Here is a 25,054-nt window from a genome sequence, read left to right as displayed (position 1 = left end):
TCATCAACATAATAGGTATATTATTATAGTACAGTAAATATCAGATCTTTAACATCTAGGTAATAAACAATTAGGTAAAATCAAAGTCCAAGATTTAGTTGTTACTCATTAAAGAATCTAGGGTTCCGCGGTTCACTTCAAGGGGTCCTAACCTTTAACTAGACGATCACTTGGCCAAATTATTGTTGGGGTAAAATTATGAGGGTAGAATTTAAGGGTGGTATCAATTTTAAAGGTGGGGTAGATTGGGGGGTAGGTAGGGGAGGTTACATTTTGGTGCCGTGACCAGGATTTATTTTACCTGGATTACTACGGGTTTTCAAGATATATCTATGTAAAAGTAGCCATTCAGGCTACATTTTGTTGCCGTGAGAGCGGAGTGGGTACACTGAATTTTGGACTCTGTTTTTATTGTGTTTTAAATAAGTCATAAAATCGTTTATTTGTTTAGTTAGTTTGAAAAATAAAAACGTTTATTTTTCAAACTGTTATTATGTACAAAAAAAATCCTTAGAGTTATTGTCTACTTAATAAAAATATAAGGATTAGTTATTTTCTATTTAAAGTTTATCAGTCTTCTTTACTCGTTTTCTTCTCGTCGTTGTTAGGGGATTCATTTCATATTTGAGACGTGTCATCTCAAAATAATCAATTATAATTCCATCTTCTTGCGCCTTGATACCTAAAAAATAATAATAGCAAAATTAAAGCCTATGTAGCCAAAATAATCATACTTGTTTCTTTCGCGTCATAGATTTGAAGAAATTATATTTATAGTAGGGACCAATAACAATAATGAAATAAATATTTTCAAGTCAGTCTTTCACATATCGACCGTGTCTCAAATTAGGCAAAGTTTGTGCTATAGGTACTAAGTAGGCGGCGTAGTGTATATTTCTATGGATAAGTACATACTTAGAACTTAGATAAATAGATATCATCCATGATTTAGGAACGCATATGCATAGTAGACGCGCAAGTGGATGCTTTTGTTAGGCAGCTTTCATAGGAAGGGTCGCTACCTAGTAAGCTAGGAGGCTAATAGTGCCAATAGTCTAGACATAAGATAACATTACCTAAGTCTACCTAGGATGCGGTTAGGTATAGCCTAGATAAGACACAGGTCTGTTAGAAGTTGTGCTTCACTCGAAAAATTATGGGGGCGTGAAATAGTTCATTTCACGTAATTTTCTTAAAATATTAAGGAACAGGGGGCGTATTCCGCATCTTTCTTACTTTTCTATATAAGCCGGCAACGCAGTTACAACTCCTCTGGTTTTGCGATCGCTCGACTCACCATTGGGCGATTTCTTTGACTTTTGCTTTCTATATCATATAAATAGCTACGCGCATGTGATAATATAGGAGTTCGACTGTTATTAGAGAGTTTATAAACTCATAAAATATCATCCTATAAGCTACAGATCGGATAATAAAGTTCATGCATTATCTGACGGATAAGCTCAGCACAGTCTTGTTCATAAAGTAGTAGCAATAAAATTCTGTTAGGTACAATTAGTCGTTCTAAGCGTAGGTCTAAGTGACAATCACATACGTTAGGACTATGTTTGGTTTGATTATTATATGTGAATGTCATACATTGGTTACTGTAGGATAATCATGTATGTATGTATGCATTAGGATCTGCTTGAGTTCATCTGACAAACAGAGTTATTTACCACATATGCTAGAACATTTAGTCTAGGAAAGCAAACAGTCATAGTACGTCATACAGTCATTATTAGAGGATCAGTAGAACATACAAATATGTATGAAATTTAGCTATATAGGTATTATTCAGAACCCTCACTATATTCGTTAAGAATAGCACTGAAATATGTGCATAGTTACTGTCTATAGTCATTGCTATTATTTACTAGGGCCTCTACGAGTGCTTTGTTTTTCATGAAAATCGACCGAGATATGTAATGCGTTGTTGCCCTGACTAACGGCGCACATAAAAAAGCATACTTATTTGTAGGATACTAATACTACTTAGGATTACAGTACTGATCTGTTGACGGTACTTTTCCATCGTATTCTGACTACGGTCGAATAATAGTACATGATTGGTTAAAGCTAGCATACTAAGTACCTAACATAAAAGAAGATCTTGAGTGTCATTTTCCCTATAAGTAGTATTCAATGTAGACCACTGCTGATGTGGGTGCTAGCATACTAAGTACCTAACGTAAAAGAAGATCTTGAGTGTCATTTTCCCTATAAGTAGTATTCAATGTAGACCACTGCTGATGTGGGTGCAGGTTTCTAGAAATAGAGCCGTGGAACAGGAACTTTGAAGTGGCAGTAGACAGCAGCCATTGTTACAGCAAAAGTGATGAAATAAAATTATTGAACAGGAGTCTGGAGTAGTGTGGTCCTTCGTAATCTGAAATAAATAGGCAAGCATTAGAAAAAATTCTGTTAAAATTAAAGAGGAATAGGTAGCTTTTGATTTTCTTAGTCAGTTTTAGTTGGGCAATATATCAACATCTTTCTTAAGTCATCCATTCGCGGGGGCGCGTTATGATTTTCAATGCATAATAAAAGGATATATAAACACATCCTACGGAAATATTAGGTTTCATAAAATGAAGTAGGCAGTACATAAATTCCTTTTCAAAATCTAAAAAGTTTGAAAATCTTTGCCTTGCAGGACATACTTCCTTAATCTAGGTCACAAATAAGCTAGGTTAAGTCGAATTAGTCAATAGAATTAGAATAGGTTATGTAAGGCTAAGCACATTCTACATTTCTTCGCTCATTCATTGAGAACGCGCCGTTTAGGTATTTAAAATATCAGTCAAAAGGCATGAGTTTCATACATAACAATACATTTTGTACAATATATTATAATAAGATAAATTACCTTTCATCAATAGAAGCATTCAGTAAGTGTACATTGAGGGTAGATGTAATGACTGCGGGGCAGTGTCAGTTCTCCGGAACACTAAAATTGAAAATGTTTAGCTTAAGTAGGGTATATTTAAGAAAACTTATTTTTAAATCTCTTTAATAGGTTTTATTTTCTATTATAAGATACTTCAGATACACAGTTCAGAAAAAGGTAGATCAAACAGTTCAGATTTCTTTACGACAAATGAAGGAAATTAAGTTGCTTATTTTACTAAGTAGGGTTAAGTCTAAAGATAGCTTTTCAAGGTGGCATTGGTTACTATACTTACTTGAAAATTGTGGCTTAGACATGGAGAAACAGGAATCATGAAAATAACCATAGAGATTTCCTTCGCTTGGCTTAAGTCTAACTGACTGCTAGGGGACCTAACGGCTAGGTGTCAGGAAACCATTCTGTTTGCTGAAAGTTTAAACATATGTATATTGTAGATTTCATTGCATTAAGTAGAATATTTGAGACCAATAAAAATAAATGAGTAGATAGCAAACATAAAAATGACCAACTCGATGTACTGCATGTGATCTATGTTCAAAAAACACTGTGATAGGATTTATACAAAAGTTAGTCTGAAATTATATAAACTTGAGGATAGATAATATAAGTATTATTAGAAGTGTTTATTTTAAACTAAAAAGGTCTCAATATTTAAAATAATAAAAAAAAAAAAATTAGTACTAAAAATTTTGAAAGTGAGAAAGTTTTCTTAAAATTTATGTTTCTAAACAGGATTAAGTATAAAACATTTGCTTTGAGTGTCAGAGTTGTTGTACTTACTTGGAGATTATCGAGACTCAGAAAAGTCCATGAAAACAGCAAACAGCAATTTGCTCCGCTCGGCTTAAACATCACCAATCACTAGGTGTGGGTATGTGTAGGCAGCCATCAGTCTTGTCTCTGTTTGCTGAAAAATTAAACATATATTGTAAGGTTAATTGCAAGAAGAGGAATATTTATGACAGGTTCGAGTTTAGGTTCACTTTTTGAGTTACCGGACAACTGCCGGGATCCTTTTAGAAAGAAAACTACAAATTCACTAACAAATTTTCAGTAACGCAAGAAATCCTATTCATATTTTAGCTGAAGTCATGACATAATTTTTAATTTTCATAACATATTGCACTTCCAAATAAATAAATAAAAACACAAGATTTCAAAAAAAAAAAAGACACCCATATCATCTTATAGAACAATAACATTTTTCGAATTCCAAATACAGTCAAGTAAGGCCTAAGGGAATTTGTTTAGTAGTCTAGTAGTAGTATTAAAAATGTCATACTTACTCTTTAAGGTTTCATCAAATCCAGCAAGCGGAGTTCTCCAACATAATTTCAATACATTTTCATTGTTATCAGTTCATGTATGTCAGGCAACAGGGACTATTCCAATAGAGTTGTCAGTTTACTGAAAGACACATATAGTTTGTAAGTCTTATTGCAATAGAAAACGCGTAGTAAAGAATCAAAATAACATTAGATAGGCAGCATAAAACAAAATTAGGAATATCATCCCGTCAGTACTTTGATTGCTTTCAGGTTTATTCGAAGAGGAATGTGTTTGTATTGGTGAACAAGACAATAAAAATAAGGCAATACAATACTCTAGGCCACTATAAGTAGAATAATACCAAATTGGGGACAAAGTCTGAAACAGACAGTACTCGTATTGTCTCGTATTAATTGGAAAAGCAGTTTTATTGATAGATAGGTCAATTTGTGGGTGGTAATTATTTTCTATCAGGCTATAATTGTGTGAGTATGTTTGACAGGGCTTAAATAGCAGTGATTTGTCTAAATGACAGAAAAAAAATGCATTGACAGAATAAAAGTATGAACTTACCTTGCTAGGAGTAACAGGTTCCATATTTGAGCTCATTTCGATCGGTATATCGATTCGAACATGAGCTAGGCACATTAATTAAACATCCTTGTTTCTATACAGTTCAAACTTTAGGTCATAGGTCATCGTAGGGCATTAGGTTCATTGAAGATTTACACATTTTTGATGAAAGTGAAGACCATGATCGTGTTTGAATCCGAAAATCTATTTCGTTTGTCTTGTGCAGTTCTTGCGATAGGCAATGGGTAGGGATATTTAGAGAATCATAAAAGCGCACTCGAGGACGATCTTTTCCAGCTCAGTTTAAAGTTCCGTCATGGTAATTATTTGTCAAAAAAAATTATACAACTTGATGAATTACAATATGGCGTTTGGATGGTTGTCACTTGTTTGCTTATTAAGGTGTTAATTCACTATGACACTGATAGTTGAGGTAACTTTGGTATTTATGACCTTAATTAATAATTTTGAGATTTAATAACAAGTTTTAGGCAATGAAAATGAATGATGTTAATAGAAAATACTAATAAAAAAAACTTAAATGAACGGAAGTTAGAAAAGTGTCAGTGCTTAGGGCTGCCATGATTAAAATATCGTTGTAAGTCTAGAATAGTTTATGGTATGGCGTGATTGCATCAATTACTTTAATTTACTTATTGGATAAATGCATCCTTACTATCATATTAATATAAAATGCATATTCAAATCTTAAAACGGCCAAATTTCATTGTATTCTTTTATTTCTTGTTACACACGCCATCTATGGGGAACTTTAACTAAGTCGGCTACAATCCGATTAAATCATGTAGGCAGTGTTTCGTATGTTGTCAGGGATGCTAGGACGTATTTTTAATTTTGTCGCACATGGCCGACATCTAGAAAATATTGTTTATGATTAAAAGCGGTTTACACGATCGATTTAATTTAGTATTAAAAATAGTTAATAAAAATATTGCATTTTGTTTTTAACAGGTCCGATACGAAATAATCTTTTGGCAGAGAATTGAATAATCTCAAAATGCATAGATTCCGAGTACTACTACCATCTAGTGTCGAGTAGAAGTACTTAGACGTTCCATGATTGATCGATGAGTGAGTTAATTCGTAGGTGGCGCTAAAAGTCAAAAACAGTAGAGTAATTTAATTAGTCAGGAAGTTTTATTTATTATCTTTATATATTTCTCTTTTAAGTTTGACTATCACTATATATCGATTTTTATAATTTGGCATTCGTTTCGATATGTATTTTTTTCAATATGTTGTGTTTCGGATCGTGAAATGGAAAATGGCAGCTTATCTTTACAGCGTCATCTGACGGCGAACTGTGACATTACTAGAGTGCGGAAGTGAATACGTAGATAACCACCGTAATAGTGTCGCTACTTGACACTAGGTGACAACAACATCGATTATTGATAATGTTAATTTATGGTCAAGATTATATGTATATTTTGCTAGGAATAAGAAAATGAAAAGAATAAATTCTTAAAAATCAATAATATAAAATACAATCCAGCAGGATGCACCGGGTACAAGTTTTTCCGCTTTTCGCGCATACAATTTTGAGTTTGCCGCCTATAATATACGCTTCCGATACGTTTGACAGTTTGTAGCGGTGAAGATGGAGTAAAGACTGTCTAATTGTTTTTGTTTTCAAGTTATCGTAAAAATAAGTCTAGGTCGTTTTAATAAAGGAAATCCGTATGTGAGAGAAATAAAAATCGCTGTGAAGTTTAGGATAATATGTGTATTAGCAAACTGAGTTCATGACGTGTGGTCGATCTTAGTTATAATAAAAAAATGGTGTTTGTAACCGGGAGTATTTGTTTAGACAGAAATATGCCATTAGGAAGTGTTAAGATAAATTGGATAGTGTTTAGAACAAAAACAAGTGTATATGTTATCCCAGAGATTGATTATAAGTGCTGTGACAGTGGTTAAAAGTGGATATATTAGCAAGGAAATGCATTGGAAACGTGAGTACAGAATATTTTGATAAGAACATCTGTAGTCTGTTGGTATATGAAACAAATTTTAAATCTTGTGTTCGCGTTATATACAATGTAATAATAATTTACTCAAATTCTTTAGATATTCCGGATTGTTAATGAACATGTGTTCTTGAATTTTATATTTACGTCAATTTCGAATTGTATGTAATTTGGATATATAAGTATGTAATTACATTGTAAATATATATTTTTCTCTTCAATTAAAGATAAAACTTGCCAGTACGTGTGCGAAACACTTCATAATAAAAGGAAATCAGAGAAAAGTTACGCTGCAAAGCTATTGCTAAATTCACCTCTTACAGTAACTCTATCGTGGCATAGCGGGTCTGTAGGTTGTCTAATGTATGTAGGCTAAATGCATTTTGCCCGAGTTCAAATCCCACTGAGTGAATAAGTTTTTTTTTGTGTTTTGTTTTTGTGAATCAATATTAAATGATTAGCCAACTTTGCGATTACATTGCTATATTTTAGATCATATTAGGGCTTCGTTTTTTTAAAAGTTTATTGTAGTTGCGTGGCTTATTATTTTTCTTCGTTTAATATTCTTAAGAAAAACTTTACCTTTATAAGTTGGTTTTAAATATCAAATGCAGGCGTTTTCTAAAAAAGGGGTTTAGTGAGAAATTATGTGTATCTGAGTGAAAAGTGGAGTGGGTTATAGTGTAAAAAGTGTTAATGTGGTTATAATTGAAGTGAATTAATGAAAACCTGAACTATAATTCAAGAGAATATTGTGATACCGGGACTAGATTATTAGTTAATGCCGGGCAATTTGGAGAAGAACAGACACCATAGCCAGACTTCAAGTGCTGGTGCCGCTGGTGAGACCAAGTAACGACAGTCACTGACTTTCCTGTTGCAACTGTCCTAAGGCCTACTGAGCATCGTGGTAAATGAAGAACATTAATGTGTGAAATCACAAGCGACTTGTTTTAGTCAAAAACAGATACTGTAAGTATGAAAGAAAAATTGTTATAAAATTCTTTTTCTTTGCTATTAAACATTTTATACATGGAACTTTTGTGCTCTTAACATTCTTAATTTATATTGCATTTTACTATGAAGTAACGAATTAAGCGGATAGTTTGAGTAAAGTACATTGTTGTTTCAAATCTTGTTAAGCATATTTGCTGTAATTTGGTTATATATTGGGGTGTAATAGTTACATAGATATATTTGGTGTAGTCAAATGCATTGTGCGGGAAAACATTTTTTTAATTCAATTCATTATTTAAATATTCATATATGATTAATTAATGTTTATTATTTATCATCGTCATCATCATATCAAATGCTATCTGAGTAAAGTTCGGAATTTTACTGGGAAGAAATATCTATATTTCATTTTATCACCCAGATTGTAGCCCTAAGTCCTGATTTGGTTTTATTTTATAATGAATGCTTGAGCATATTTTGAAATGTTTTGCCTTGGGAGATGGCTTAACCATATAGAGGCAGGGTACATCTAGATTCTAGAGTCAATTTTAGGTTTTATTGCCATAGCATTCCAATTTAGCCCAAGTTTTGTAAATAGTGGCTTTTGCCCAGTGTGACAATTTTCCCAGTATCAAGGTAATGAGAACAAAGTTGTATGACATTTAGCTGATATATAATTGTTGCATAATAGTGCGTGGTTATAGGCTTTTGTTAGAGCAATAGTTAGACATTACGTGTGGACATATCGATTCTCGGGGGTAAAGAGTGGAATGGTTGGGCGTGTTTCGGGATTCATTCTTCGTTATTTGTATATCAGCGGTACTATTCGTTTGTGTTCTTCCTCGGCTCCTCGTGACTCAGGGTCGCGGCCGTCTGAGGTCATTTTTTTTTTTGTACACCCAGCCCTTCATTCTGCACCATGCCTTTTTAGTGATAGGCACTTGTGTAGATCCTCATGCCCAATCTTTATCCATATTCGCTTAAGATTCTTGCATATGAACTTTAATACAGGGTGGGATACTTTTTGCAGCTGACGATACACGTCCATGACGCGATGGTCTATTGTATAATGGGTGGACGACATTGCATTTTTGAACGGCACTAGTGAACAAAAGGCAGGTGAATTAGTCGCGGAGCGTTGTCATAAAATATTACAAAAAAAAAACTTCGTGTGTCAATTGAATTAAATACTTAATAAAAAAAATATATATTCAGGTAGTAATTATTAAATAATTTAAATCGGTATTGGGCTAGTATGGGGCTAGGACAGAATGTTTTTTTTCTTACTTTTTTTTATATATTACAAGTGACAGTACAATAATAAATTTTGTGTTTTTATTTTTTTACTTTTTGATTGCATCTCAAGAGTCTTGGCTGTCTGTAAAAATCGTGTGAATGCGTAACTGAGGAGGAATGTATATGTACGATAAGTGCTTATAGTTATGAATATGTGAGGTTTTATGAATGAGATGTATGCATATCAGATGATGGACGTATAGTAGACGGATGTACCTATATTGGAAAAAATGGATTGATACAGATAGACAAAGGACGGAGTGTAATCAAACTAGATTTGTCGGTGTTTGCAGGGGAACAGAGAATGGGGGGAAGGGGAAACACAACTAACTGGAAAAGTCTTATCAGTAGGTTAAAATCCATTGGATTAGACCCATTTAAAAGGGTAGATTTTTCTAGTTAGTACTCTACAAGGTATGAATACACTTACGAAACCCACACACTCATCTTGGATGGGATATATCCGACATTCGACATGTTTTATGGGCCGTGAGCGTCTAGAAGGGACGAGGCTCTTTTCAAGAATTAATTAAACATAATTATAATATTGTTTTTATTGGGATAAGGTGTAATAATCAGCAAATAATTTTACCTTATTTAACTTGGTTTAATAATTCTTTGGTTTAGACAAAAATATCTTTGCTGTATCATATTGAGGTACTTACTAGTGTCAAATTTAAGTTTGTTTAAAAAAAAAAAAAACCACACCCAAACAAACTTAAAGGTCGGTATATCTTATTTAAGTATGAGACACTCGCCAAGAAAACGTGGCTGAGAGTGATAAGGCAGTGAAATTTGGTTCGAATTTTGGCAATGGAACTTGAAAGCTTCGTACTTATAAAAATTAAAGGTTTCTTCGTTCTGCATGGGAAGTTTTTGCTGTCTCATTAGATGCTCTTCTACGGAAGTGTACGGTCCGCAGAGGGAAGGAATACTCGCCGAGATCGGGGTGAGCTGGCAAGGACGGGTTAATAGGACCTATCGGACTCACAATCTGGTATCTCTGGCAGAGCGAGGTTTCTGGGGAAAAAGTTGTCTTGGTTCATTGACGGAGTTCTGATGAACTGATTTCAAAGCTGAGGCGTTAACAGTCACTTAGTATTGGAATACACACTACACGTTTAAAAAAAAAAAAGGGGGAAAATTTTCCGACTAAATCTAGAGGAAATTGAAGTTTTTTATAAATTCCTGTGGTAATTCATAAAAACCTTAAATTTGGGGGCGGCTGTGACTAGCCATATGCCTATTGCGTAATATTAGCCTCAGTTTTGTATCAAAACACATAGAATAATAACGAAATACCTTACAAATACTATAGTCCTCTTCGTTTGCATTTTTCGTTCATGATTTCACCCTTTATTCTAACAATTACATCTTGATGGACACGTTTCCATATTTCACCACTCGTGATTTCGTTTAAATACGTAACACATAGTAAATATTCATTATTTTGTTTTAAAATAATGCGCGAAATACTAATGATTAATCGAAGATAACCTAAAATGGGGAATAATATTACTGACATTGACATTGACAGTTCATTCTGTTGTGCTGAACAACTGGTAAGATTTGCGAAGCCAAAAACTATTCCTAAATCTATTAGTTTCTTTTAAAAGAATATTTGTATTCGTACATGCAATTATTGGTGTAATAAAAACATTGACTTACCTATTTGATAATAAACGTGAAGTATTACAATACAGATGTTCCTTACAGGAAACAAAACTATAAGGTCTGAAAGTAAATAATAATGCTTGCATATTCATGCTTGACAGGTTTTGGAACGTACCCTTTTATCATTGTTTTGGTCTACTTAAACTGACTACTAAGCGACTGCTGTCACTGTGTGCGTAAATGACATTGTGTGAGTAAACGTCATTGAAAATATCTCCGTCTTTCTTTGAGCCTTGTGTGCGATAGGGACACAGTTGACAACCGGTGTTAATGTGAACGTTATTGTATAGGGCGTATGGTTTGGTAAACAAGATGAAACTTATGATCTTTCGCCATGAATCGTATGTCACTACGTGCCACGAGGAGAGCAACCTCCTTCTGAATTCTGGTACCCTGGTACTTTTAGATTGACAATTGTCTTATTTAAGTCTAAGTCCCTACTATGTATCTAATATGTCCCCAGTAGCTACTATGTATCCATTGTGTATCCAGTAGCTACTAGGTATCCAGTGTGTCCCCGTTATGTCCCCATTGTGTCGCTAGTAAAGGCATATAAAAGGGCCGGTGAGAGCAGTCGGGATTCATTCATTCTTTGACCATCGGACTAGCAGTATCTCTGGCTTTGGGTAAGTGAAGTTTCTCTACTATTCTTTCTATTTGTTTGTGTTTGCTGGGAATTATCCTGGTAAATTTAAACTTGTAGGATTGTGTCTGTGTTTGGTTTTGCGATTTCATCGTAATGCTAAACTTGGGCTATGGTGGAGATACTTTACTTCCTTATTTGTGTTACTATATTGTGATTTTTCTGTTAGCAAAATCTAACTTCGTTATTTACTATCTTTCTATGGTATTAGTTTGATATTTTATAAAGCCAGATCACTGTTTGGACTAACAGTTTGTCCATCTAAGCGGTTTCTCCCTAACGGTGCCAAACTGAAGCCGTTTAGAAGTCTTTAGCTCCAAGTTGAGAGGACTTGGCGTCTCTTCTTTACCAACATAAGAGGCGAGCATACTCTCCCTAGTCTCAAAGTCCAGCTGTTAGATGAATGTGAGGGCATCACGTGCGTGCCATTGGGAGTAATCCCTACTCACTGAAGTCTGCAGTAATTGAGGCTAGGTCTCTTATTAAATATATTTATATATTTCGGTGCTCTGGTTCGTGCTTGTGCTGGTTGCAGGGAAAACTTCTGTCGTGATTGATACCAAACACAAACAAAGTCTTAGTCATGGCAGCGTTTCCCATGTGGCTAGTACGGGTGTGGGCTAGGTTGCCGATGTTTTTATATACATGCTAGGGCGGTCTATTCTCATCCACCGTGCCCACGTGGCGATGAGGAGGGGGCCAATCACACAGACACTAGGGTTTGCTATACCTCGGTTTTGTCGGCCGAAAGCTTACAGCTTAGACTTAGGGATACACTTGTGTATGTTCCAAACCACTAGATCAATGGTAAGTACGATCTGTGATCTGGACATACTAGATTAGGGACTAAGGGCAGGAATAGGGTAGAGTCACACACACTGTTATAGGGTCTCTCTTAGGTTTGGTCTAGAGATTTGATTAGTTGGTGTATATTTCTCTTTTAAAGGTTCTAATGACGTGAAGTTATGGTTTTATATCTTGAACTAATGCTAATATTGAGTGGAATACTGGTAATGGAGTCCAATTACCTAAATCTTCCAGACTGTTACTACCCTGAGTGGAAAATCGAAGGTTACCTGTAACATCTTATATCTATTTATTCTCATTTCTGGGCTTTTAGTGTAGGGACGAAGTACTGAGTATTGCGCTCAGGTTCTAAGGTATTTACAAAATCAATTCTTAAATATCAAGCTGGGTTTAGGAACACAGCCTATTCTGGGATTGAGGAATGGTTTGTTTTAGAGACCCTTTGGCAGGCGAGCGCAGTCCATTGGAATCTTTGAGTGGAATAATGCTCATCTTGATATTTCGATATCATAAAGTACAATAATACTTGTACTTCGTTTATACATTTAAAAGGCCTGGGAATTCAGCCTACTTTTACCTATGGGGACTGGGTAATGGCTTAGTAGCCTTAGCTTTTGGATATGAAAAAAGATAAGTAAATGGTGGTCTGACGAATACTTATCGCTTCTTTTCGTCAGCCCCTAGGTTTGCATAGGTTTCGAAGCGTTGGTCATAGCCCGTCTGGCTAATAGGGTAGGAGTAGGTGGCCCGATTGATATTGCTAATCGGAGTAAGAGTCTTCAGACCTGCATCTAGCATTAGAGGCAGCACGTGTGATCTATTCATACCTCGTTTAGAAGATGATAGGATTGATAGGTAATAATATTTAATCTGATTATAATAGTGTGTAAATGGGCTTATCCCAGGAGTGCTGCTTCAATGTTACCCCGAAGACTTAATAGGAGTAGCAGGATTATACCAAAAATATTTTTATATTTATATCATCATATACGCTGCAATACTATTTTTATATTTATTTTATCTTACATGCTGCAATATTTTTCTAATGAATTATCTAATAAAATTATATTTTACATTACATTAAAAATCACATTGACGTTTCTGTAACTTAAGGCTACACCCGACGCCAACGACTCGCGCGTATGGGCGGAGCCTATACCCTTAACCGGGACATTGCTATTAACTTTTAGTTTATTATACCTATATTTCTTTCCTACTCATAAGGTGTCATACTTAATATAAAAATGGTTCAGAGTATCTTAGTTTTACGGTGTTTCGCAGGAGGTGGAATCTTAACATAATATCCTTTAAATAATTTCTCATCAACATAATAGGTATATTATTATAGTACAGTAAATATCAGATCTTTAACATCTAGGTAATAAACAATTAGGTAAAATCAAAGTCCAAGATTTAGTTGTTACTCATTAAAGAATCTAGGGTTCCGCGGTTCACTTCAAGGGGTCCTAACCTTTAACTAGACGATCACTTGGCCAAATTATTGTTGGGGTAAAATTATGAGGGTAGAATTTAAGGGTGGTATCAATTTTAAAGGTGGGGTAGATTGGGGGGTAGGTAGGGGAGGTTACACTCTTCAACGCGCGCGATTCTTATTCTTTGTTAAGTTTGTAGCAAGCTAGGTTCTTAGGAAACATTTGTGTCAAGGTCCAGTTCTGATGATGGATTCAATGAGGAATTGAGGATTTTAAATCGATTTGAATTCACAATTAGGAGGATTTTCGTCAACATATCAAGTTTTTTTTATTTGAACAAGTGACATTTGATGAAGTGAAACTGCTGATATTACTGAAACTATGCTGATACTGCTGAAATGGAACTCTTCAACGACAAGTATTTTACCTTAGGCGTTTTTTTTATTTTATTTCGTTTATAGCATGTAAGGCTTTTAAGGAACATTTGTGTCAAGGTCCAGTTCTGATGATAGGTTCTACGAGAAACTGAAGGAGCTTCTCATATTGTATAGGATAGGCATACATATAGTCATTTTAGGATTTTCATCAATATTATAAGCATTTTTACTCAATAAAGTGACATTTGTTGAAGTAGAATTGCTGATGAAGAACGGAACACCTCAACGACTTCCAGATTCTTTATTTTTATTACTCTTCTTTCTTTTTCATTATTCTTAGAACAGGTATTTCTACGAAGTGAACCGAACTGCTACTATTAAAAGTAGGTAGGTAGGTAGGTTAAATAGGTTAAAACTGTAAGGATTATTATGTATAAGTAGTTTCTTTTAATTAAACATAGGTAAGTAATTCTATTTAAGTATAAGTATCTTTAAAAAAACATCAATCGACTCTTATCTGTCACTAGTTCCAGTTTCAGAGTATAAAATCCGGGTACACAGCCACGGCTAGCCGGGTAGCCAGACAGTTCGAATACGGACAAGTTATTGTGAATAAAAAATCTTATCGTCTTGCAAAAGTTAATGTCATAAATGTATAGGTTTCGAATACATGAATATAAAGTGAAAATGCTGGTAAAAGTATTAGTTTTTATCATTAACCATTTTATATCCCAACAAAACTGTTACCCTTACAAAAATAAAATGCTTTCATTACCTAATGTAGGTTACGTTAGGTAATAAATAAATAAATATGTACATAGGACAATCTTACACAGATTGGCCCCAAACTAATCAAAGCTTGTACTATGGGTACTAGGCGACGTTAAACATACTTATTTAGATAAATATATATTTACGTATATACATAGAAAACACGCAAGCCTTAGGAACAAATATCTGTATTCATCACACAAAGAAATGCCCTTACGCGATTCAAACTCGGGACCATCGGCTTCATAGGCAGGGTCACTACCCACTAGGCCAAACCGGTCGGCAAAAGGTAAAGATAATTAGGTAAAGACAATGAATAATTAAACGTATTATAAATTGACACCAATATCCATCAAATAGTATAACTAGGTATGCTAAGAGCGGGCTTCAGGCCATTACGTCGCACCTTTAGAATTAAATTAATTTGACTCAAAAAGTACGACTACTTTATATATGTAGTTTGGTAGAACAGTAAGAACTCACTATATGTGTCTCTTTTTCATGCGGTGAAATCCCCCCACCCGGAAAGGATAGCGACGCCCATTTTATCGACTCTCGAGTCGACTCCAATCTGATACTAATAGTAAGTAAGTACTTACTTAGTAAGCAAATTGTAGTAGTTATCCCTTCTTAGTAAAAGGAAGTATTGTAAAGATACTACTTTTTAACCGACTTCAAAAACTTTTTTTTTGTATATATGTTAAGTAAGATCTTCGACATTTCTGAACCAATGTTGAAAATTAGTTATCGTTTGAAAGTGGGTGTATAGTTCCAAGATGGTCCTATTTTTGACAAAACCACGAGGAATTAAGGGAACTCCCCAAATCTTATAGGCGTTTTTTAGTTTCATCAACAGACCAGGCATTGCCATTCAAAAAAGTGCTATTTGAAGAAGTGGAACTTCTGATCAGGACCAGAAAAGAACTCTTTAACGATGCGTATTTTCACGCTAGACGATTTGTCTTCTTTGTTATGTTTGTAAAGAAGCTACTTGCTTAACGAGGTTTAAGGAATATTTGTGTAAAGGTCTAGCTTAAATCATGGGTTCCATGAGGAATTGAGGCAACCTCTCAATTCTTGATGGAACGTAAAACTGTTTATTGACATAATTTTCGATAGGTATCCCATCTGCTCTAATTTACCCCACTTGAAAAAAAAGGTACTTACATGAAAAAAAAAACTTCTCTTAAAAATAGGAAACCGACTTGAAACATAGGTATTAGAAAACATTACAAAAACTGTTATTGTATTTTCAGAAACCATACGGAAATAATGAGGATGCATCGACATAAGAAGAATCGAACATGGGCAAGATAAAGTTCAAGAAAAAAGCAAATATAATGTGTACTTGTGTGTAGTCAAAGAAAGTTGAAAAATAAAGCATAATTAATGGCCATAGAATACAGAACCGATACACGAACATTAAGACTATTAAAAATAGACATATAGGTTGATCGTACTACTCGTACTAATGTATATCTTTTGTTCAATTATATTATTGCATTAAAGTTAGATTCTCTAGATATATATTATTCATAGGTTCTGTATTCTATACGAATTGTTTCAGTGTAATTATTGTACTAAATACCGTTGACCGCCTGTCAACAGTATTTATTTCTACATTACTATCACAGAAGATTTTAGGCCCTACCGTACAGTTTTTGAATTAGTATTTACTATGGACAAATATAGCGAAATGTGAGTTTTTACCTAAAATATCAATCTTTTGTGAACGTGGTGTAGAGTATATACCGCCTAAGACTGAAGTAGCTACGCGGGTTACGTTTTAAAAATAGAATCGTGTTCATGGTCGGCCCATGGTAAAAATAATTAGGTACCCGTAGACCCGCTGGTGAACACTGTTTATGATAACACTTAAAATAAACCCCGTGGACCCACCAGGAGAACATATTGGAGAGACTAGAGATAATACACCGCTTTAACATCTGGTCGCACTCGGCATTGACATCTGGCGTCTAGATGGCGGGTGGACCTCAGCGAATTTCAAAGAAATATTTATAAACATCCAATGACGTTCGGCTCGGACACCAGATCTTCAATCTCCTGATTCCTGTGGAGTCTCCAGGTTCCATCCTCTCCACGTGTGAGTCCTAGGATTTTTCGCGCTGCCAGACTCCGATGACTCGGGCACGTAGTCCAGATGGGTGAGGATCGTGCAGCCTGGAGGGCGTACTCTGAAGTTCCAAATGGCCGAAGACCGTCTAGACGTCCTAGGTAGGTCCCGCTGGAGAGACGAAATGCAAAAAGACCTTAGCGAACTCGGCGCCGTCGACTAGATGGAAACGGTTTTGGACAGAGAAGCATGGCGGTCTTTGGTGTCGGAGGCCAAGATCCACTTCGGGTCGCTGCGCCATAGCAGTAAGTATTTATAAACATACTGTACCTTCTGTGTACCTAACCCAAAACGAGATATTTAAGAAAAAGTCCACCCGCCATTCTGACGTCAGGATTGCGGTTGGACCTATGAAATCTTGCATTATACCGCACTAAAAGTATGCAGTTATATGGTACAGTCGCCATCAGATATATCGGAGTGGCCGAGGTGCTCAAAGATCTCTAAACACGCACTCTAACCTCTTGACAGTAGAGGCATGTTCAGATATTCGTGGGTACCTTGGCCGCTCCGATATATATGATGGTGACTGTACCTTCAGTGTACCTCTGTAAATAGAAATAGAAACCGGTGTACCTCTCCCCAAAACAAGCTAGGCTAAGCTCATGCACAATATAACTGCATACTTTTATTGCGGTATAATGCAAGATTTCATAGGTCCACCCGCCATCCTGACGTCAGGTTGGCGGGTGGACCGTTTTGTAAAATATCTCGTTTTGGGGAAAGGTACACTGGTTTCTATTAAAGGTACGCTGAGGTACACAGAAGGTACAATATGTTTATAAATATTTCTTTGAAATTCGCTGAGGTCCACCGCCATCCTGACGCTTACCATATATCTAAGGACCGACCTTAGGGGCAATAACGATAGTGCTAGTTCAGTTGTGTCATTCACAAATTCGAGCCAATCGTGCTGTCTAACGCAACTAGATGCGTGCGTAATGCGAACTCATCAACCAATCACGTTGTGGTACTTGTGGCGTTAGGCGTGTGGCGATTGGCTCAAACTCGTGTGCGTAACACCGCTGTACTGGCCCCATTCTTATTGCCCGTAAGGCCCGTCCTCAGATATATTATGTCAATGACACAGTCGCGATTTTAAAAAATCACATCGCTTCTGCTACCAAGTTGTTGAGCATAACGTTGTCCTATCCATAGGTTCCATCTGTCCAGTAGGATCCACCATCTCGATCCACCAGTTTGAAGAGATTGTTACTTAACTGATGGATCGAGATAATGAAACCTACTGAATAGAGCGGGTCGATTGGATATAACAAAGTACGCTTATATGAAACGCTACTCCGGTGTGCGAGTGAGACAGTCAGGCCAATTTGAACTTGCATTTGACAGAAAACTGTCTCCATCAAACGCTACCAGTTCCATTGCCGGCCTCTTCGCTGCCTTCTATAGTGGTTCAATCGTACCTTGCTTATGAATAAAAAGGGGCGTGCACACCGATATTAGAGTAATATTGGAATCATATCAGTTAGTTGCGGGCGTCTCGCTCGCACAAATACATGCGTATAAGTGCGAAATGAACGCACGAATGACAGCTAACTGGTATCATTCCAATATTATTCTAAAATTGGTTTAATGTCAGTTGCACTTTCGAATTGGCCTACATAGCGATTTCCTTAGCCTGCACACCGGATCGGCGTGTGGGCCGGCATCTAGCTAATGTAAAGCCACCTCATTAGGTGCTTTTAGCCTTTTGAACGGCAAGAACACCTAAAGATGTGGTGAGAGAAAGCCGCGCGTCCCTCATGCACTGCACTAGCTTTACAGCTTGCATTGCGACCAATGTATGCCGCTCACCGCCCCGCCGGTCGCGTGGGTCCAATCCGCGGCCCTAGAAGACGTACTTTACATATAAACAAGAGCACGCGAGCATTTTGCGAGTTGTGTATGTGTACTTGTGTTATCTAGGCGCACAAACGGTTACAATAACAAGAAGTGTACACCGCGTGTGCAGTCCAACACGGGAGCACGGGTGCGATTCGAAAATAACGCGCTAGCGACGCATTACGACATTGATATTTTACCCTTTGAACGCCATAACAAAAACGTTACTCACATGCCAAGGTCACGTGCGCAAGTGAGCTTGAAAGTGCATGAGTATTACATTAGGGACTTTGACAGCGATTAAAACAGCTATAATCATTAATGTGTTCATGGCCCTTAAATCATGTCTAGTGACGGCGCCTTTAGGTGTTCTTGACGTTCAAAAGGTTAAGGGCGTGTGCTAGCTGGCCCTAGTGCACGGAGCGGGCAAACACGCGCAGGTGCCTTTGTAAGTAAAATCAGTCGCACGCGTCCGCGCCAGTTAGCGTTGCTCATACTGTAAGCCGCACGCCCGCTCCATGCACACGCGCGACGTTGCGGACGCCCTATGCCCTAAACCTTACTTGAAAGTGCTAAGGTTACTCTGACAGCGGCTATATCAGCTATAATGTATTTATGACGCTTTGAGCATAGCTAGTTACGACGCCTTAAGATATTCTTGGCCTTCAAAAGGTTAAGGGCGTTTGCTAGCTGGCGCGAGTGCACGGAGCGGGTGCACGCGCGCGGGTGCCTTTGTAGGTAAAATTCGTCGCACGCGTCCGCGCCAGCTAGCGTCGCCAGTTACTGTTTTTCGTTAACCCGCTCCAGCTAGCAAACTAATCGCAAATGGTCCGAGATTGGCGCAATAACCATGCATTCCCTTATCTGGATCTGGATGCACCTATTCACCATGCTTGCTTTAAAGTAACTTGTCGACTCGTCCTGATAATATTTGTGCGACCGTGAAGAAAATCTATGCCGTCACTTATTTTTCAATTTATATGAAATAAAGATGTTAAATGTATTCAAAAGTTTTTATTTAATAAGGTATGTATAAGTGCTCTGTGCATCCGCACCAGCTAGCGGTGCCCTTAGCAAACCAATCGCAAATGGTCCGACATTGGCGCAATAACCATGCATTCTCTTATCTGGATCTGGATGCACCTATTCACTAGAAAATGTATGCCGTCAGTTATTTTTCAATTTATATGAAATAAAGGTGTTAAATGTATTCAAAAGTTTTTATTTCATACGTATATATAATGGAACGAAATACAGCTACTATCTTAGCTTGGCAAACAGTTAAGAGTCGCTGATGCTTGTAATGTATTCACTGCGTTAATTTTAGGTTTAAGATTCTTTATTCTCACTAAGAATTTGACAATTCACTTACATGAGAACTTAAAACTACACAATTTAATCCTGCTTCATATGGCAAACGAAGGGAACGTTGCTTTGAACCGCGGCGCAATCTCAAATGTTTCACGTTTACACAATTTTCCTGCAGAGAGACAAAACAAGTATGTACATAGTACCTTTTTACGATTTATTTTATCGTAACATATAAACTTAGATTTATTTTCTTGCTGCTAATTATGGTACTCCATAAATACATTTACTTACCTACTTATTGCTTAGGAATCTTATTTCATGTTTAATAATAAGTTTATATAACGTTTCTAGCGGGACATAACGCGAACTTTAAAAAATATAATGCTTTTTCTACCTTTATCACTCGAATATGTAAGAGCAAGAGAGATAAATAGACGACACTTACTCGTTCAAGGTAACAACTCGTTTTATTGTCAAAGTTCCGAATTAAACAAACTTATTCTTCGGTGACATTTTTAAGCGTTTATAAGCGACTATACGGATCCAGCATTTGCCGCTCATTCGGTTCTCCTATTGCACGCAAGATGTCAGTACTAGAGAGGATTTGAAAAATCATAATTAAGTAGTTTAGTGCCATTTATTGAGCGGTAATAATTTAAAAATATATATAAATTACTTTTTCATTATATTTCAGGCATGCAAAGTGATGTAAATGGTTACAAAAGTAACCCTATATGAATGACATTTTTTAGTTCCAGTTTACGCCGCAGCGCATGATCAAAATTATTAATATCATCTTCCCTGGACACTTTCGGTCTTTGGTGTCATATAAGTAATTAATGCTTAATTGAAGACCTTCCAAATAGGATAAAACTCAATTGTATATACCACTAGTAAAAATTACCCAAACGGCTACCAAGGCTCCATCTAGTGCCAGGTAGAACAAACAAAGCGGCATTTACCACACTTAATTAACGAGGAAACTAGTTTTATTACCGCCCCTGCAAGCATTTGAGTGCAAGTATATATATATTAAAATACCTTATAAAAATGTCTTTTAAATGATATATATGGCTTGAGTATAGTGGTTCAATCGTACCTTGCTTATGAATAAAAAGGGGCGTGCACACCGATATTAGAGTAATATTGGAATCATATCAGTTAGTTGCGGGCGTCTCGCTCGCACAAATACATGCGTATAAGTGCGAAATGAACGCACGAATGACAGCTAACTGGTATCATTCCAATATTATTCTAAAATTGGTTTAATGTCAGTTGCACTTTCGAATTGGCCTACATAGCGATTTCCTTAGCCTGCACACCGGATCGGCGTGTGGGCCGGCATCTAGCTAATGTAAAGCCACCTCATTAGGTGCTTTTAGCCTTTTGAACGGCAAGAACACCTAAAGATGTGGTGAGAGAAAGCCGCGCGTCCCTCATGCACTGCACTAGCTTTACAGCTTGCATTGCGACCAATGTATGCCGCTCACCGCCCCGCCGGTCGCGTGGGTCCAATCCGCGGCCCTAGAAGACGTACTTTACATATAAACAAGAGCACGCGAGCATTTTGCAAGTTGTGTATGTGTACTTGTGTTATCTAGGCGCACAAACGGTTACAATAACAAGAAGTGTACACCGCGTGTGCAGTCCAACACGGGAGCACGGGTGCGATTCGAAAATAACGCGCTAGCGACGCATTACGACATTGATATTTTACCCTTTGAACGCCATAACAAAAACGTTACTCACATGCCAAGGTCACGTGCGCAAGTGAGCTTGAAAGTGCATGAGTATTACATTAGGGACTTTGACAGCGATTAAAACAGCTATAATCATTAATGTGTTCATGGCCCTTAAATCATGTCTAGTGACGGCGCCTTTAGGTGTTCTTGACGTTCAAAAGGTTAAGGGCGTGTGCTAGCTGGCCCTAGTGCACGGAGCGGGCAAACACGCGCAGGTGCCTTTGTAAGTAAAATCAGTCGCACGCGTCCGCGCCAGTTAGCGTTGCTCATACTGTAAGCCGCACGCCCGCTCCATGCACACGCGCGACGTTGCGGACGCCCTATGCCCTAAACCTTACTTGAAAGTGCTAAGGTTACTCTGACAGCGGCTATATCAGCTATAATGTATTTATGACGCTTTGAGCATAGCTAGTTACGACGCCTTAAGATATTCTTGGCCTTCAAAAGGTTAAGGGCGTTTGCTAGCTGGCGCGAGTGCACGGAGCGGGTGCACGCGCGCGGGTGCCTTTGTAGGTAAAATTCGTCGCACGCGTCCGCGCCAGCTAGCGTCGCCAGTTACTGTTTTTCGTTAACCCGCTCCAGCTAGCAAACTAATCGCAAATGGTCCGAGATTGGCGCAATAACCATGCATTCCCTTATCTGGATCTGGATGCACCTATTCACCATGCTTGCTTTAAAGTAACTTGTCGACTCGTCCTGATAATATTTGTGCGACCGTGAAGAAAATCTATGCCGTCACTTATTTTTCAATTTATATGAAATAAAGATGTTAAATGTATTCAAAAGTTTTTATTTAATAAGGTATGTATAAGTGCTCTGTGCATCCGCACCAGCTAGCGGTGCCCTTAGCAAACCAATCGCAAATGGTCCGACATTGGCGCAATAACCATGCATTCTCTTATCTGGATCTGGATGCACCTATTCACTAGAAAATGTATGCCGTCAGTTATTTTTCAATTTATATGAAATAAAGGTGTTAAATGTATTCAAAAGTTTTTATTTCATACGTATATATAATGGAACGAAATACAGCTACTATCTTAGCTTGGCAAACAGTTAAGAGTCGCTGATGCTTGTAATGTATTCACTGCGTTAATTTTAGGTTTAAGATTCTTTATTCTCACTAAGAATTTGACAATTCACTTACATGAGAACTTAAAACTACACAATTTAATCCTGCTTCATATGGCAAACGAAGGGAACGTTGCTTTGAACCGCGGCGCAATCTCAAATGTTTCACGTTTACACAATTTTCCTGCAGAGAGACAAAACAAGTATGTACATAGTACCTTTTTACGATTTATTTTATCGTAACATATAAACTTAGATTTATTTTCTTGCTGCTAATTATGGTACTCCATAAATACATTTACTTACCTACTTATTGCTTAGGAATCTTATTTCATGTTTAATAATAAGTTTATATAACGTTTCTAGCGGGACATAACGCGAACTTTAAAAAATATAATGCTTTTTCTACCTTTATCACTCGAATATGTAAGAGCAAGAGAGATAAATAGACGACACTTACTCGTTCAAGGTAACAACTCGTTTTATTGTCAAAGTTCCGAATTAAACAAACTTATTCTTCGGTGACATTTTTAAGCGTTTATAAGCGACTATACGGATCCAGCATTTGCCGCTCATTCGGTTCTCCTATTGCACGCAAGATGTCAGTACTAGAGAGGATTTGAAAAATCATAATTAAGTAGTTTAGTGCCATTTATTGAGCGGTAATAATTTAAAAATATATATAAATTACTTTTTCATTATATTTCAGGCATGCAAAGTGATGTAAATGGTTACAAAAGTAACCCTATATGAATGACATTTTTTAGTTCCAGTTTACGCCGCAGCGCATGATCAAAATTATTAATATCATCTTCCCTGGACACTTTCGGTCTTTGGTGTCATATAAGTAATTAATGCTTAATTGAAGACCTTCCAAATAGGATAAAACTCAATTGTATATACCACTAGTAAAAATTACCCAAACGGCTACCAAGGCTCCATCTAGTGCCAGGTAGAACAAACAAAGCGGCATTTACCACACTTAATTAACGAGGAAACTAGTTTTATTACCGCCCCTGCAAGCATTTGAGTGCAAGTATATATATATTAAAATACCTTATAAAAATGTCTTTTAAATGATATATATGGCTTGAGTATACAAGCAAGTTTCAGTGTTTAATAGCAGTATTTTTAATTCAAGCATATGTTTTATCAACTAATTCCAGCCCTGTACGTACTTAAACGTAAGTAGTGGTAAACAGAAATCTAGAATTTCTCATATTCTTTCATACAAAACACCTAACAACCGGCTACATAACAAGTACTTTGTAAAACAACCGTTTATATTGACAACTCTTTTTTTTAAATTGCTCAGTCCCTGCAAGTTATCCAAAGTTGGTGTCATACAATAAAATAATGCTAAGAGTAAACCCTTTCAAACGAGATATGTCTCAACAGTATACATCCATGGGACAAATTGCCCATTCTCCTTTACCTTATACTCGTAGATTTTAATAAAAGAGACTGTAACATATGGTCAGAGACATGACGAAACTAATAAGGGTTCTGTTTTTGCCTCTTTTGCTACGCAACCCTAAAATAAAAAAATAAATAAATAAAAATCATTTATTTCGGACGACACAATCCATATTTTGTTAGTTCAAATATACTTAAATTACTATGTTAGTACCTAAACTAAGATGTTGGGAGGTCCAGTGCCTAATTAATGCACTGTCCCATCTCCCTGCCACGACGGCCAGGAGACTGTGGCGGCTGTCGCGCACCCTTCGGAGCGTCGCGGCGCAGCGCTTGCGCATCGTCGCGTGGAAACCGTCCACATGCGCGTCAGCGAACATGCCCGACGCACTGCAGTATCGCGGTAGCCGCAACAGTACCCTGAACGCGTCATTGTACTGTACACGCATGGCATTCATAGAACGCTGCGTGTATCTCGTCCACAGGCTGCAGGCGTACAGCGAAGTACAATACGCTCGAAAAAGTGTTATTTTAACTTGCGCTGTACACCTGCTGAACCTACGGGCGACCATATTAGCCCTAATAGCTAATGCCCTACGCTCGCGTTCGATGTCCGCGTCGTCACGCATATCGTCGGTGACCAAGTACCCAAGATACTTAAAGGAATAAACCCTCCTCAGTTGTACGCCATTCAAGCGAATGGGTGGGACGTATGATGGGCACTTGCTCCCCGCCTTAAAAACCATGTACTCACTTTTCGCGACATTATATCGTAAGTTATGTTTTTGGGCATAAGACTCGCACTTCTCAATTAGTATTCTTATACCACCGATCGA

General features: G+C 37.0%; 1 protein-coding gene and 2 long non-coding RNA genes across 3 annotated transcripts in view; 1 reads left to right on the top strand and 2 right to left on the bottom strand.

Annotated features, from left to right (window-relative positions):
* LOC133534613 (nose resistant to fluoxetine protein 6-like) overlaps positions 1 to 25,054 on the bottom strand; it is a 66,959-nt gene that overhangs the window by 15,488 nt on the left and 26,417 nt on the right. The gene's annotated exons all lie outside the window — the stretch shown is intronic.
* On the bottom strand, positions 435 to 13,707 carry LOC133534614 (uncharacterized). Its single transcript, XR_009802061.1, has 7 exons — positions 4,754 to 13,707; positions 4,198 to 4,318; positions 3,692 to 3,818; positions 3,186 to 3,316; positions 2,870 to 2,950; positions 2,187 to 2,389; positions 435 to 682 (listed from the first exon to the last, which is right to left on the bottom strand). It is a non-coding gene; the product is annotated as an uncharacterized LOC133534614 (long non-coding RNA).
* LOC133534615 (uncharacterized) lies at positions 13,717 to 16,418 on the top strand. Its single transcript, XR_009802062.1, has 2 exons — positions 13,717 to 15,285; positions 15,959 to 16,418. It is a non-coding gene; the product is annotated as an uncharacterized LOC133534615 (long non-coding RNA).

This window comes from Cydia pomonella, chromosome 2, assembly GCF_033807575.1.
Source record: "Cydia pomonella isolate Wapato2018A chromosome 2, ilCydPomo1, whole genome shotgun sequence".
NCBI classification, from domain to species: domain Eukaryota; kingdom Metazoa; phylum Arthropoda; class Insecta; order Lepidoptera; family Tortricidae; genus Cydia; species Cydia pomonella.
This window is presented reverse-complemented; position numbering and strand designations above follow the sequence as displayed.